This window comes from Budorcas taxicolor, chromosome 21 (assembly GCF_023091745.1).
Source record: "Budorcas taxicolor isolate Tak-1 chromosome 21, Takin1.1, whole genome shotgun sequence".
Taxonomy (NCBI): Eukaryota; Metazoa; Chordata; class Mammalia; order Artiodactyla; family Bovidae; genus Budorcas; species Budorcas taxicolor.
This window is the reverse complement of record NC_068930.1, coordinates 53,984,357-53,999,554: the sequence shown is the minus strand read 5'-3', so window position 1 is coordinate 53,999,554 and position 15,198 is coordinate 53,984,357. Positions and strand designations below refer to the sequence as shown.

Here is a 15,198-nt window from a genome sequence, read left to right as displayed (position 1 = left end):
AAGAAAAAGTAGGCTACTGCTGGTAATGCCTGCACCCGGGACCACTAAGGCGGTGAACAGACCACTCAAACTATACCTCCTGCCCAAGCCAAAGACCCACCCCCACCTCGTTATCTCATTTAAGGAACCAGCTGGGCAAGGACACCTGTTTCTTGCTTTTGCTCCCTCCAGCTGCACCACAAAACCTATTATAGCTTTGTTGGAAATTTTCCTTGCACCTGCTAACCAATTTCTGTTGATTAAACAGTCCAAGGACCCAGGAGGGTATCAAAAGCGAAACCGAAAAATATTTTAACTGAATAAAACTTAAAATGCAACTTACTAGAATCTACAAAATGCAACTAATGTGTGGCTTAGAGGGAAAAGTTTAGGAATTTTGAAAATTCCTGGATCTTTCGAACTCTTGCCGGACCCCAGGAGTCTTTTAAAAACAAAGTAGCATCTCCGGCACGAGTCTCTGGCAGCCCCGAGCAAGCCGTCAAGGAAAATGTTAGTTCTCCCGTAGATAAGAACTCCCCGATCCTGGACGGCTTTCTGGGAATGTCTCCCCAAGACAGAAGAGAGGCCCACACAGCCCAGAAAACCGGAGTGGTGTCTGCACCTCCACCCCTTGGCCCCCAGAAGGAGCCCAGAGGGCTCGGGCCCCTGGATGCCGCAGCCACTGCAGAGTATACGCCTAGTCCGGAAAACACTGACCCGCCTGCCCTCTGAAGGCCGGAGGAGCCAAGTGCCCACGTCCTCAGGAGGAAGAGCCAATGCCCAACCAGACGGCTCTTCCAGGAGTGGGCTCCTGAAGCCAGAATTTGACGTCTCTGAGGATGCTGCCAACAAAGCCCCCCACCCAACCCCCTCACCAAGGAAGCTAGGAAAAGGGGCCCAGCCTCAAACCTCCCCTGGGAGACCAAGGCAGGTAAAGCCCCCGGAGCAGGTAGAGGAGGGCCCTATTCTGCCGCCTTTGCTTCCAGCGTGGACTAGGATGAGCTGGGTGACCCAAACTTTAACCTGTTCCAAGGATGCAGAGAGACCCGGCTCCCCACGAAGACCCTCAAACAGGCTGGCGGAGCCTGAGGCTGGACGGCTCAGAGCAGGCTTTGACGGCCAAACTCACCTTGGTGGAGCAAGGTGCTTTCCGCCTCCATTGGATGACACCTCTCCACTGTAGGCCAGGGCAGGGACCGCCAGGAGCAGCAGGCAAGCCGGGATTCTCTGGGTGTGCGGGCTTCTGCTAGCAGTGCGGTCCGGGGCTCATCCCTTCCTCCGTGTGGCCAGAGCTGCCTTGGATGTGAATGAGGAGCATTTCTGACCCAACTGAGCTTCTGGGTAACGGGCGGGGTGGATGGACTCTGGAGCAGTTTGGGGCGTCCCTGGTTAAGGAATCAGCCTGGAGGAAACAGTCCTTATACCTCAAGTTCCACCTTCTCCTTTAAGGAAGGTCCACTAAGACCCGGGCCCGTGAGACCAGCCTGCATGCGTGCCCGAGGCCAAGCTCGCAGAGCCTGGTTTTTGACGAGCTCCGGATGTTCTCCGACCTGGCTGGCTGCTCTGTGTCCTCCTTGGCGTGGGGATCCGCTGCTGCCTGTGGGGCGCATCATGGACATGCTGTCACCGCACAACAGAGATGCGTGTTGAGAACTGCAAAGTGAGAAAGGAAGCGAGACACCTTCCAAAGTGAGAGACACCTGCCACGGAAGACCATGCAGGAGAGAAACCAAAGCTGGTAAAAGAGGAGCTTTCCCAGGTCCCAGATCAGGCCCAAGCAGAGGGCCTTCAGATAAGTGTGAGGAATGAGTTAGTGCATCCACTCCCCTGAGAAGACCATGGCGGAAGACAGCAATGACCGGAATCTGTGATGACCTCATTCTCCAAGATGGAGATATGACATGGAAGTCCGGAAACTGGGAAAGCCGAACTGAAATCAATTCCATACTATTGTCTCTGCGTTTAGAAAGGTAAAATGTATGGCTGTGTTCATATTTGTTAGTTCTTGACAGTTTATGACCTATTTGGGATTACATTTAATATCAGATAAATGCTCTCAGATCTAGATCCCATAGGCTTTGTTTTAGATTATTATGAAAGCCTGTGAGGCAGAATTTTAGTAAGGATAAAAACATAAAATAATACACAAGCTTGCCCCTTAGAAGTGATAGACCAAAATCCTACTATTTTCACAGTTTTCCATGTACTGACTTTAAGATGGAAGAGTAACAAGCAGGATGATGCAAGCAAACAGATATAATTAAAAACTTAAATTTCTCTAATAAAAAGAATAAATTTGGAACTGAGAAAACAAAAGTTTGTTTTAGTATAGAATTTAAATTTGTTAAACGTGGAAATCTTTTGTTGATTTTATAGGTCTAGGGGAATACAGCCTATTTCTACTAATAAAAATTAACAATTCAAAATAATCCCAGGTGAGGGGCTTACTCATTTGTCCATAAACATTTAAAAGAGACCCCCTCCTTCTTTATAAAATGAACCTGGAGGAAGTCAAGCTATCTGCCAAGATCCAAGTGTAATTAAAAAGCTGATGGAGTAAATGTACCTTTAGGTCAGGAGCTGCACTTTGACCTTCATAGTCGGCCATTGAGTAAAAAGGTATACTTTATGGCAGCAAAATCTGTACTTAAAACTTTTAGTCAGGATAAATTTAGCATACTAAAATAGATGAGATCTCTCACCATGATGAGATCAACCCCCATGTACCCATCCTAATTTTAATAATTGTCAATTCATGAGACTCATGAATTCATCCATTTCCCAACTCCATATCATTATGAAGCAAATCTACCATCATGTCATGTCATCCATACATATTTCACTATCACTCAATGACAGTTTTAAAAGGCATAACCATACTATTATAATAAGTTGGTTATTATCTTTAAATAAGTGAGTAAAATTTCTAATTTTTTCATAAGTGTCATTTCTTCTTGACAGTTTATTTAATCAGAATCCAAATAAAGCCCACACTTTGTGGTTGGTTGACATGCCTCATATTTCTTTAATATATTTTTTCCTTGCCACTTTCTTTTGAGAAAAACCAACTACTATAGAATCATTCTCCATCTGAATTTTGCTGATTGAATCCTCAAAGTATAAACATCTATCTTCTAGATTTCCCATACAATGTACATTCCACTTAGATCAAACTCCAGTATGATTTGGAGAAATGGACTGCTTCCTACCTGTTAACTGATGATCAAGTACTTAGATTCAATAAACTGATTAGCCATTACAAAATGTTATTCTGGTCATTCTTATATTATTATCTGAAAACTTCCCATAAACTTAGTCTCCCTCTCTTCTATTTCACTTGCTTAATTCTTTCACGTTATTTTCCAAATATTTTCCTTATTTTCAAAATAAGGAATGGATTTACTTGTACCCTACAACATTGAAAATTAGTATTTTTATGTATTAGTATTTTCATTAAATGTTATCTCATTTCAGTATATGTGATATATATTAGGATTTTAAGTATCTCTTATTTTCAGTCAAGGGTAGTTATTGTTATTGGTCAAATTGTGTTATATTTGGGCAACAGAATCCCCTTCATTTTGGCTCTTGAGTTCTTTTGACACAACTATTACCAACGTGGGTCCTTGGACTCTGTAATCAATAGAAACTTATTACAGGTCTGAGGATTTCAGCAAAGCTTTACTGATGCTCATGCTGCAGTGTGAGGGAGCAAAAACAAGAAACAGGTGCCCTTGCTTGTTCCCTGGGTGGGAGAGTGAGCTAGTTTCTTAAATGGAGTAACACCTGGGGTGGGTCACCAGGTTGGCCAGAAGGCATAGCTTCTGTGGTCTGCCCACTCCTTTGCTGGTACTGTGCGCAGGGATCATGCTCAGTAGCCTGCCTGTGCTACTGGCATCTGAGAAAGGCACAGCTAAGGCTAACAGAGATCAAGAGGGTGGCAACCATCCTCCATTTAGATCACTAATCACCACTGGAATTAACAGATTCAGAGGGACTGCAAGCAGGGTCAGTACCTAATTGAGGTTGCTAATGGCTTATCCAGCATTCTCTTAAATGTCCTCCATCAGATGTGATTCTGGAAATGTTGATGAGTGAGTTTTGCACCATTGTCCCCTGGTTACAGGGACCAGTGAAGTGATCAGAATCAATGGGTGGGGCATGCTTGTGGAGTATTTCCCTTAGACCTAGTGAGGACAAAGGAGCTGCATTCCTGGTGGGGGTCGCTGAGCAGACCAGCAAAGAGCAAGCAGAAATACCCCAACAAGAGTGGCAAATAGAAATCCAACCCACCACATCAGTTGTTACTTATTGTCTTGTCTTTTGCATAGGTATCTCAGATCTTCCGCAAGCTCACAGGTGAATTCCTCTGTCATGGCCTGCAGAGTTTTTGGAGGTAAGAGCTTTATTATGGACAAATGTACCCAACTAGGTATCATTTGCATTTTGACGGCTGTAGCAGGTGCTCAGATTATGCTTTCATTTTGGCAATTGTCCATATCAGGGGGATCCTTCCTTCCAAGTTTTAAGAAGAAACTGGTCTCCAGGGTTAATTTGTGAAGGGACTGCCCCTTCTGTGTGTTTTTTTTTTTAAGCAGGATCTTGCAGTGGTTTGTTAGCATAGTCCAGGATTGCCATTTGAATTTGTCTGAGATTAATAATAAACTGCTCAGTTTGGCTCATTTCCTTTTCAGATAGAATGTCAATAGTAAGAAAAGATCATAGGTCATTTCAGACGGGCTGAGTTGCTGATTACTCCTGGGATCTATACAGACCCTAAGGAATACAATAGGAAACCAGTTGGTCTAAGATTTAAGAGTCTTTTGGCAAAACTCTGCTAAAGTTTTCTCTAAAGTGTGGTTCATTTTCTCTATCCTTCCTGAAGGTTGGGGCTACCATGAGGTGTGTAGGTAGGTTATAACCTGTTTCTAGAACACTTGAGAGCCCCTGTGTGATTTTGGCTATAAGAGAGAACTTGTTATCACTCTGGAGTGATTTTGAACTTATTTTCTTTAAGAGGGACTTACAGACTTTAGTAGCCTTTTTGCTTGGGGTAGGGAAGGCTCCAGCCCATCATGTGAAGGTGTCAGCAATTTCAAGAAGATATTTATATCTTAACTGCAGGGTCATTTGGGTGAAATAAACCGGTCTATTTTCCCTTGGGTGTTTCTGTTGGTGATGAACTAGCTTGAGAAATGAGGAGGGTAGGGGATTGTATGGGGCTGTGGGTTATTATGAACACACAGATCACAGGTCAGTGTTACTTATTTTGCTGTTCTTTTAAACGCCTTCCCTAAAAAGGTCTTTTGCATTAAATTCCATCATGTATCCCTCCCCTAGTTGGTGGCATCAGGTAAACTTGTAACATATTTCCACTGTTTAAGTCTCAGAGATAAATAAGCACCTTGCCATCCTTCATATACCAACCAGTGCTTCTTTTCTCATAATGCTGTTTTCTCAGTTTTTCTTATTCCTGTTGGAAACACTGGAGAAGGTCAGGAAGCCTCAAGGAGGAGGGGGCCGATCACAACCTGCTCAACCTCTTGCACTCAAGCTGCCTATTTTGTAGCTGGATCAGCTTTTCTGTTCTCTTGGTTCACAAAAGATCCACCCTTCTACAGTAGATTACTGCCATCTGGGTCAGGAGCTGCTCTGCCTCTAAAAGAGCCAGGATTGAATGTTTATATTTTATGGGAGAGTTTCCAGCAGTTAACATACCCCTTTCGTTCCAAATGGTGGCATGAGCTTGCAGCACATGGAACCCATACTTAGAGTCAGTAAAAATATTTAGTTTCTTATCCTTCCCTAACTGCAGTGCTCTCACTAATACATTTATTTCAGCCTTCTGGGCCAAAGTCTAGGGTGACAGAGCCTCAGCTTCTGTGACTTCTGGACTATTGCATACCCTGCCTTTCAGGTTCTGATTTCTATAAAACAACTCCCATCAGCAAATCATTCGAACTTTGGGCTGTCAAGAGGTTCATCTAGAAGATCAGACCTGCGGGAATAATTTTGTTCTGTAGTTTTTGTACACTGATGCAGTAAGTCTCTCAACAGCTAGAAGCAGAGTTACTAGGTTCAAAGTTTGGCACATCTTTAAGGTAATGTTGAGGGTGTCCATTAGGAGAGGCTGGTATCTTCTTAACCTTCCCAGGCAACAAGTGATGCTCTTCTCGCGTGGATTGTAACTGATGAGGAGTTAATATGCGTAAATGTTGCTTTAGTTAAGCAACAGGGTGGCTGCTCCACCTGCAGGCAGGTTGACCATCCCAGGGCGACTGAGTCCAGTTGTTTTAAAAAATAAGCTGCTAATCTTTGACCCCAGCTTTTGGGTCAGGACATTTAGAGCTATTCTCATGACATTATAGGATAAAGGGTTTGTCTAAATTTTGAAGCCCTGGTGCTGGTTTTCGGCTCAATTTGGACTTTAGAGTCTTGAAGTCTTGCTGGTGGTCCTTGTTCCATTGAAGTGGTTCCCTTTCTTCCCCCATCAAGGTCTCATATAGAGTTTTGGCTATAAGTCTATTATTCAGAGTCCAGGTACAACAGAACCCAGCCATCTTAACACCGTAGCCAGGAAAGCCTTAGAGTTGTATCTTTGTGGTTGAAGATAGTAATGCACTAATTGCTGTCTTCTGATCTGTGGTCAGGGCTCTCACCTCGGGGTCAAAACAAATCCTAAATGTTGAATCTGCTACTGTGAGATCTGAGCCTTGAGATCTAGTATATGAGACTTCATATCCCTTTCTGCCAGAAAACTTAAAACCTTAACAGTATTCTCATCTGAATCTTGTTTTTGTCTCACAACTGATCAGTAAGTCATCAAGATTTTTTTAACTGACTTCCATTCTCTTTCAATTACTGTATTAAAGCATTTTCAAAGAGAAGAGGGCTGTCTCAAAAATCCTGTGGAAGCACTGGCCAAGTGTATCAAGTAGCTTCCAGGGTGTCCGGGTCCCACCATTCAAAGGCAAAAAGGTATTGAGTCAAGAGGCAAGGGGATACAGGAGAATGTACCCTGTAAGTCCAATGCAGAACACTAAGTACTCCCTGGCATTTGGGTGAGGAGGCTGCATGGGTTTGACATCACCGGGTGAATAGTGGTGACTCATTTACAGCTCCTATGTCTTGCACAAACCAGTACCCTAGATCTCCACTAGGCTTTTGAACCGGGAGAATCAGGGTGTTGCAAGGGAATTTGCAGAGCCTAATGAGTTTGTGTTTTCAGAATTTGGTGAGCAATGGTTGGATCCCCTTTAGGTTCTAGGGCTTTAAAGGATAATGTTTCTTCCAGGGGTATTTTCTCTTAGGTGTTAATCCTATTTTTTTTAATTTTTATTTAATAGCAGAGTATACTTGATTAACAATTTGGAAACAGTCCTTTGTTCCATGTCCGGTTCTAAATGTTGCTTCTTGACCTGCATACAGATTTCTCAGGAGGCAGGTCAGGTGGCCTGATATTTCCTCCTCTTGAAGAATTTTCTAGTTTGTTGTGATCCACACAGTCAAAGGCTTTGACATAGTCAATAAAGCAGAAATAGATGTTTTTTCTGGAACTCTCTTGTTTTTTCGATGATCCAGCAGATGTTGGCAATTTGATCTCTGGTTCCTCTGCCTTCTCTAAATGTGGAACATATGGAAGTTCTTGGTTCACATACTGTTGAAGCCTGGCTTGGAGAATTTTGAGCATTACTTTGCTGGCATGTGAAATGAGTGCAATTGTGCAGTAGTTTGAACATTCTTTGGTATTGCTCTTCTTTGGGATTGGAATGAAAACTGACCTTTTCCAGTTCTGTGGCCAATGTTGTGTTTTCCAAATTTGCTGGCATATTGAATGCATTACTTTAATAGCATCATCTTTTAGGTTTTGAAATAACAGCTCAACTGGAATTCTATCACCTCCACTAGCTTTTTTCATAGTGATGCTTCCTAAGGCCCGCTTGATTTCATATTCCAGGATGTCTGGCTCTAGGTGAGTGACCATACCATTGTTTATTCCTTGGTCTTTTATTCTTTTCTATGGAACTATTTTTTTTTTTAATTTTATATGCTCCAAAACATTCTACTTGGAAATTTTCACTAGAAATAAGAAAATAAAAAAATTAAGGAACAGCAGCACAAATACCTAATGAACATTTTAATTATAGATATATTAAATGTATATTAATGTAATACTTCCATAACATGAAAGCTCATATTGTGTTCAAAAATAATACAAAGAGATTATACTAGAGAACTACATAATCTTGTACTCTGTAGCAGAAGGGATATCCTCATGGGAGCCAAAAAAAGGAGCCCTGGAAAGTGGAGAGAGAAAAGTTACATGTGGTCTACAACTCGCGTATCAGCCAGCTGTGAGTTTTTAAAACACGGTGTTAAAATGAATCTGAGAATGCCTTTAGAGATAATTCCCCCTTTAGAGAACATCAGAGAATTCCCAGTGGGATTGTAAAGGCAAGAATGGAAATTGTATTGTGAGGTTTTAGCCATGACTTTCACCTCACTCTGCTGTATGTGAAGAAATAAGGGAAAGTGTTCAGTCATGATGTGCACTTTAATCAGCATCAAACAATTCATGTTAGCCAGAAACACTGTAAATGCCTCAAAGCAGACAAGCCTACCTAAGTCTTAAAGCCTAGCTAACATAAGAAAATTCGTACTGGAAATGAACCGTGCAATTTAAGGATTATGAAAAATGCTGTAACAGTTAAAATTTTAGTAACCATCAAAGAGCTCAAAATGGAGAGAAACTCCAAGTGTAATAAATTCTACAAGGCTTTTAGGTTATCATTTACCTATTAGTTAACCCCACACTGGGGAGAAATCCTTTAAATGAGATCAAAATGAGAAGTTCCTAGGTAGTGATTCATTCATTTCAGCATCAAAACTTCCATAAGAAAGAGAGACTTTATGAATATACTGAATGTGTATTGGAGCATTTGATCATGTTTAACAGAGGAGCAACACAAATGCTGAAGGAAATAGGTGCATTGAGGTGCCTCCCCAACCACCTCAAATAAAATACCATCCTTCTCGAGAGTCACACTAGCCCCGTGCCCTGCTTTATTCTTCACAGCCCTCACCACCCACCACACTACACATTTATTTCTAAAAAATGCATTAACTTACTCCATTAGAATGCAAACTCCGGGGTTTTACAAAGCTGTATTAATACCTAGTGTGAACCTAGCATGTAGTAAATACATAATAATTGTTGATGAGTGAATTATAGTACTTTCCTTAGGTGGAATATTTGGTATCTTGAAGTTAATCCATTCTAAATGAAACAGAATTGACTTTAGCAGGCTTTTGTTCATTGTTTTGTAATGCATCAGAGTAGAAAGCATTGTAACTGCTATGATCTACAAATTATTCTTCAATTTTGTGGGGGATGAAAACGTTGTACAAGAAGCACCAGCACCCTCATTAGTGTACTGACCGGTGAGAGACCCAAGTGAAGTGCTTCAAAAGAATCACGAAGACAACATGGAGTTCCCAGCTTCTGGAGACAAAGTTCCCTTCTTTTCTCTGATTCTAAATCTAAATAATACCTTACTCCTCTGAGGAATAATTCTCTCTTGGCCTTGTCAACCACTGGTACAGAGGGCATGGCAGTTTGGAATCCAAGAGCAGTAACCCTTTTCTGGCAAAGTTCGGCACTTAGGAATCACAGCTCTTATTAATTCAAAAAACAATACTAAGGCCCTACCATTCATTAAGTGCTATGCATAAGGATAAATTTTTAAAACATAGAGTTTGCCAACTCATAAGAAAAATGACTGTAAAACAGTGTGATCAGTGTGAGAGATTCAAGGAGTAAAAGCAAAGGAACATGCAACTTCGACTGAAAAGGGCTGGCAGGAGCCTTCTGAATGCAGTATCACTGGAGCTGAGTTCCAGAAGTTAAATAGGCATTCACTTGGCCACAAAGAAGGGCAGAGCATTCCAGTCAGAAGTCACAAGGATATCAAGGGGAAAAAACTCACAGCACCTGAAGGAAGTAACTGGGATACGTGCAACTGATCATGATGCTCCAGAAAGGGTGGGATGAGGGTGGGCAATCTGTGATTTAAATATTCAGAAAGCACAAAGGTATTTTCATAGCAAAACCTGTTAAAAGTTAAGTTAAATAAACATCTTCTTAGCTGTGTAATGATAAGGAGACTAAACATCCTTTTAGCTGTGTAAGGATGAACAAGGAGAGATAGGGAGACATTCTCCTTGTCCCAAGAGGGACTATCAGAATGTTTATCAAAAAGGAGCCTAAGGAGCACTGAACTAGGATATGATCACACAGCGAGATCTGCAGAGATGAGGCTGGCAAGGTAGGTGGAAGAAAGAAGGTTACAGCTTTCTGTGTTGTCCTGCTTTGTGGAAAATCCAAAAAAGAGAAAACACGAACCAGTAAAGATTTTAGATGACACATGAGGATTAGTTGTTTGAAAATATTGAAATTAAAATTACTAGGGGATGTCTAAGTGAAGATACTTAATAGGCAGTTAGAAAGAAGGTTAAGAGAGCAAAATTAGGGATTCAAACTGTAAGTCTGGGAGTCAGCCTAACATTACAGGTTGTAAAAACCTTGGCTGTGAATAACATCATGTAAAAGTACAGTCCCTTGACAACCTGGGGGTTAGGGATGCAACCCTCCTGGCAGTCAGAAATCTGAGTGTAACCCTCCATATCTGTGCCTGCTTCAGATGCAACCAACCACTGATTGTGTACTGCTCTAGTATTTACTATTGAAAAAATAATGTTTAAGTAGACCCACAAGGGTCAACTATATTTAGAGTAAGTTAAAAACAAGAAAAGGAGAAAGCAAAGAAGGGAAAAGGGGAGAAGAGGGATGAAAAAAGAGAAAAAGGATAGTATTGTGGGAAAGAGCAATACCTACAGGGTACTGGCTGAAAAAAAAGAGAAGCTCCAGGAAAAAGGAGAAAAACAGCGCAGAGGAAAAGTGGTCTTCTGTAAGAAGCAGGAGACCTCTTTCCCTCTAAAAAGAGGGAAAATGAGTAGGGCAAGGTGGGTACGCAGACACTGATCTCCTATAGTCTGTTTTCTGTAAGACAGGACCAAGGACTGTGTGATAGGGAAAGGAACAAAAGGTCAGAGGAAAGAGAAGAGGCAAATCAGAGGTCTGGGTTAGTCATAGTGGAAAAGGGACAGGGGCCGTGCTAGTAACAGATGAAAGGCTTTATTTACTCTGAGGGCTTTTCTAACGTTGAAGGCAAGATACTTAGAATGACTCCAGTTTGAGGAGAACTGGAACTTTATGGGAACTTCACATGGAACTCAGCATTCCAGAAAGGAAGAGGGAATGATAATGATTAGGTTGAAGGGCAAAGGGGAAGATAAATTTGAAAGGGCTGCAGAGAGCAATTCATATAGTGTCACATAAGGCCAAGGCTGGACAGAGAGGGAAGAAAATCTGAAAGAGGGTGATGGTAAGGAGAAAAGGGGGCAGCAAGAGGAGGAAACTATGAAGAAGCTAAAGAGAGAGAAAAATTAGTTTAAGTGAGAAAGTGAAAAGCTGGAAAGATGAGAATCTCATTAGTTTTTGAAATTTAAGATTACAGAAAGAGAAACTTAGGATGGTGATATCTGTGGTATGGCCATGATAGTTAAGTTCCTGGAATGTGATGAAGCCAGTCGAAACAGCTCAAGGATATTGGCAAGCCATCACACAGGTCATCCCAAGATGACAGTAGGAACTGGGATAGACAGAAAGACTGTCAGCAGGATGCCAAGTTAGGCTTTCGAACTTCAAGACTCACCCCTACAATTAAAGACAAAAAATGTTAAAAATTTCAAAATGTATGAAAAGATGTGCCATGGAGATATGACTAATGACAGATGAACCTAACTTGGTTTTATCTTCATTATTCATTTAAGAAGCCATGCATATTCCTTTAAACCAAATATGAAAATCACTGTAAAATTTTTATAAAATGCATAACAGACTAAAATTTTTAAATGCAATTAGTAGTATGTGGTGAAACAAATGAAAATTCTTTTGTGAAATCTTTTATTATTTATCTTATTGTGGAAATACTATTCTGGATTTGAGTCACGATTTTTCTATTTACCAATTTTTAAATATATCCATAGCATATATCCAAAGCAAAGAGTTGACATAATTTTAATCTCTGAAGCACAGCAAACTTCAAGATAGAGAAACTAAAGAATGATCTAAAAACAGTTAAAATGTTCAATTCTATGTTATGTGTATTGTACCAAAATAAGAAAAATATAAAGTAATAGAAATCTTTATAGAGATAAAACGGATTCCTCCTTAATATTAGTTATAGGGTATCAGTAGCTCAAACTGAGTTAGAATAACATAAATGCAATTTTTTTTAATTAAAGAAGCAGTCTTTCACAAGTTTAAGGATATATAATAAAAAACGGTTCAGTTAAGTTCAGTCACTCAGTTGTGTCTGATTCTTTGTGACCTCATAGACTGCAGCACGCCAGGCCTCCCTGTCCATCACCAACTCCCAGAGTTTACTCAAACTCATGTCCATAGAGTCAGTGATACCATCCAACCATCTCATCCTCTGGTGTCCCCTTCTCCTCCTGCCTTCAATCTTTCCCAGCATCAGGGTCTTTTCAAATGAGTCAGTTCTTCGCAACAGGTGGCCAAATAACTGGAGTTTCAGCTTCAACATAAGTCCTTGCAATGAATATTCAGGATTGATTAAGATGGACTGGTTGGATGTTACTGCGATCCAAGGGACTCTCAAGGGTCTTCTCCAACAGCACAATTCAAAACCATCAATTCTTCGGTGCTCAGCTTTGTTTAAGTCCAACTCTCACATCCATACGTGACTACTGGAAAAACCATAGCTTTCACTGCTGCTGCTGCTGCTGCTAAGTCGCTTCAGTCGTGTCCGACTCTGCAAACCCAGGACGGCAGCCCATCAGGCTCCCCCGTCCCTGAGATTCTCCAGGCAAGAACACTGGAGTGGGTTGCCATTTCCTTCTCCAATGCATGAAAGTGAAAAGTGAAAGTGAAGTCGCTCAGTCGTGTCTGACTCTTAGCGACCCCATGGACTACAGCCTACCAGGCTCCTCCATCCATGGGATTTTCCAGGCAGGAGCACTGGAGTGGGGTGCCATTCACTAGACGTATGTTTTTTGTCAAAGTAATGTGTCTGCTTTTTAATAAGCTGTCTAGGTTGCTCATAACTTTTCTTCCAAGGAGCAAGCATCTTTTAATTACATGGCTGCGGTCACCATCTGTAGTGTTTTTGGAGCCCCCCAAAATAAAGTCTGTAACTGTTTCCATTGCTTCCCCATCTATTTCCCATGAAGTGATGGGACCAGATGCCATGATCTGAGTTTTCTGAATGCTGAGTTTTAAGCCAACTTTTCAATCTCCTCTTTCACTTTCATCAAAAGGGTCTTTAGTTGTTCTTCACTTTCTGCGTAAGAGTGGTGTCATCTGCATATCTGAGGTTATTGATATTTCTCATGGCAATCTTGATTCCAGCTTGTGCTTCATCCAGCCCAATGTTTCTCATGATGTACTCTACATATAAGTTAAATAAGTAGAGGGACAGTATACAGCCTTGACATACTCATTTCCCGATTTGGAACCAGTCTATTGTTCCATGGCCAGTTCTAACTGTTGCTTCCTGACCTGCATACAGATTTCTGAGTCTGTGAAAGTGCTGCACTCAATATGCCAGCACATTTAGAAAACTCAGCAGTAGCCACAGGACTGGAAAAGGTCAGTTTTCATTCCAATCTCAAAGGAAGGCAATGCCAAAGAATGCTCAAACTACCACAAAATTGCACTGATCTCACACGCTAGTAAAGCAATACTCAAAATTCTCCAAGCCAGGGTTCACCAGTACATGATCCATGAACTTCCAGATGATCAAGCTGGATTTAGAAAAGGCAGAGAAACCAGAGATCAAATTGCCAGTATCTGTTGGATCATTGAAAAAGCAAGAGAGTTCCAAAAACCATCTACTTCTGCTTTATTAACTATGCCAAAGCTTTTGACTGTGTGGATCACAACAAACTGTGGAAAATTCTTAGAGATGAGAATACCAGACTGACCACCTGACCTGCCTCCTGAGAAAGACGGTGATGGCATTTAATAATTTCACGATTTTCAGGCTGTTGATCTACACAATTCTTCAATCCCCAATAACACATTTCTCTACTGTACATCATAGCCAGCAAATGAATGCCACTATATATTCCTTCACTCAGTTAATTAGCTGTGTCTAGGTCTTGGAAGGAGAAGGCAATGGCAACCCACTCCAGTACTCTTGCCTGGAAAATCCCATGGACAGAGGAGCCTGGTAGGCTGCAGTCCATGGGATCGCCAAGAGTCAGACACGACTGAGTGACTTCACTTTCACTTTTCACTTTCATGCATTGGAGAAGGACATGGCAACCCACTCCAGTGTTCTTGCCTGGAGAATCCCAGGGATGGCAGAGCCTGGTGGGCTGCCGTCTGTGGGGTCACACAGAGTCGGACAGGACTGAGGTGACTTAGCAGTAGCAGCAGCAGGTTTTGGAAAGAAACACCTTTATTTAACTGGATGGGACACCGAAAATTCAACATCTGTAGCAAGTAACTGATTCTATCAACAAGGTACTTTTTAAGCAAGTTGGATTTTCTTCTGAGCCATTCTGTCTTTTTGGTCAGAGAATGACAATACATGTAGGGTAGAGCTCCTCATCTCCAAGGGATACATTCCAGGAGTTAATCCCCAGGGAAATCACAATGTTTTGGATGCACATTATTTTCTTTAAAATTTCTGGTTCTGAAAGAAAATTGATCAACACTTTTTGTGCAGTATCTTCAGGAAAATCTTCATCTACTAGCTTGTTCTCCACAAAATATGTCCAAATAGCCTGTTTGTAAAGTTGTTGATATAATGGATTTGAATATTCTTTGTCTTCTTCACACAAAAGTTTCAGTTTTTCTAGAAGCGCAGAAGCCAGAATTAAAAAGGGATTATCTTCGCCAGCAGAGTCGCTAAGTTATTGTATGTGGGCCTGAGCCAGGTCTCCAAGCTCCTCCACTCGCCTTACCACACTGGAACCTGTAGCGGCCTTGACCACAACAGGCAGACACACCCCTATTTTGTTCTTCTTGATGTGATGGTAAATGGGATTGTTTCTTCAACTTCTCTTCCCGGGTGACTTAGTTGGTAAAGAGTCTGCCTGCAATGCTGGAGACCTGGGTTCAGTCCCTGG

General features: G+C 41.5%; 1 pseudogene; it reads right to left on the bottom strand.

The window, feature by feature from the left end:
- Positions 1-11,711: 11,711 nt before the first annotated feature.
- LOC128066487 (RAB7A-interacting MON1-CCZ1 complex subunit 1-like) overlaps positions 11,712-15,198 on the bottom strand; it is a 103,232-nt pseudogene continuing 99,745 nt past the window's right edge.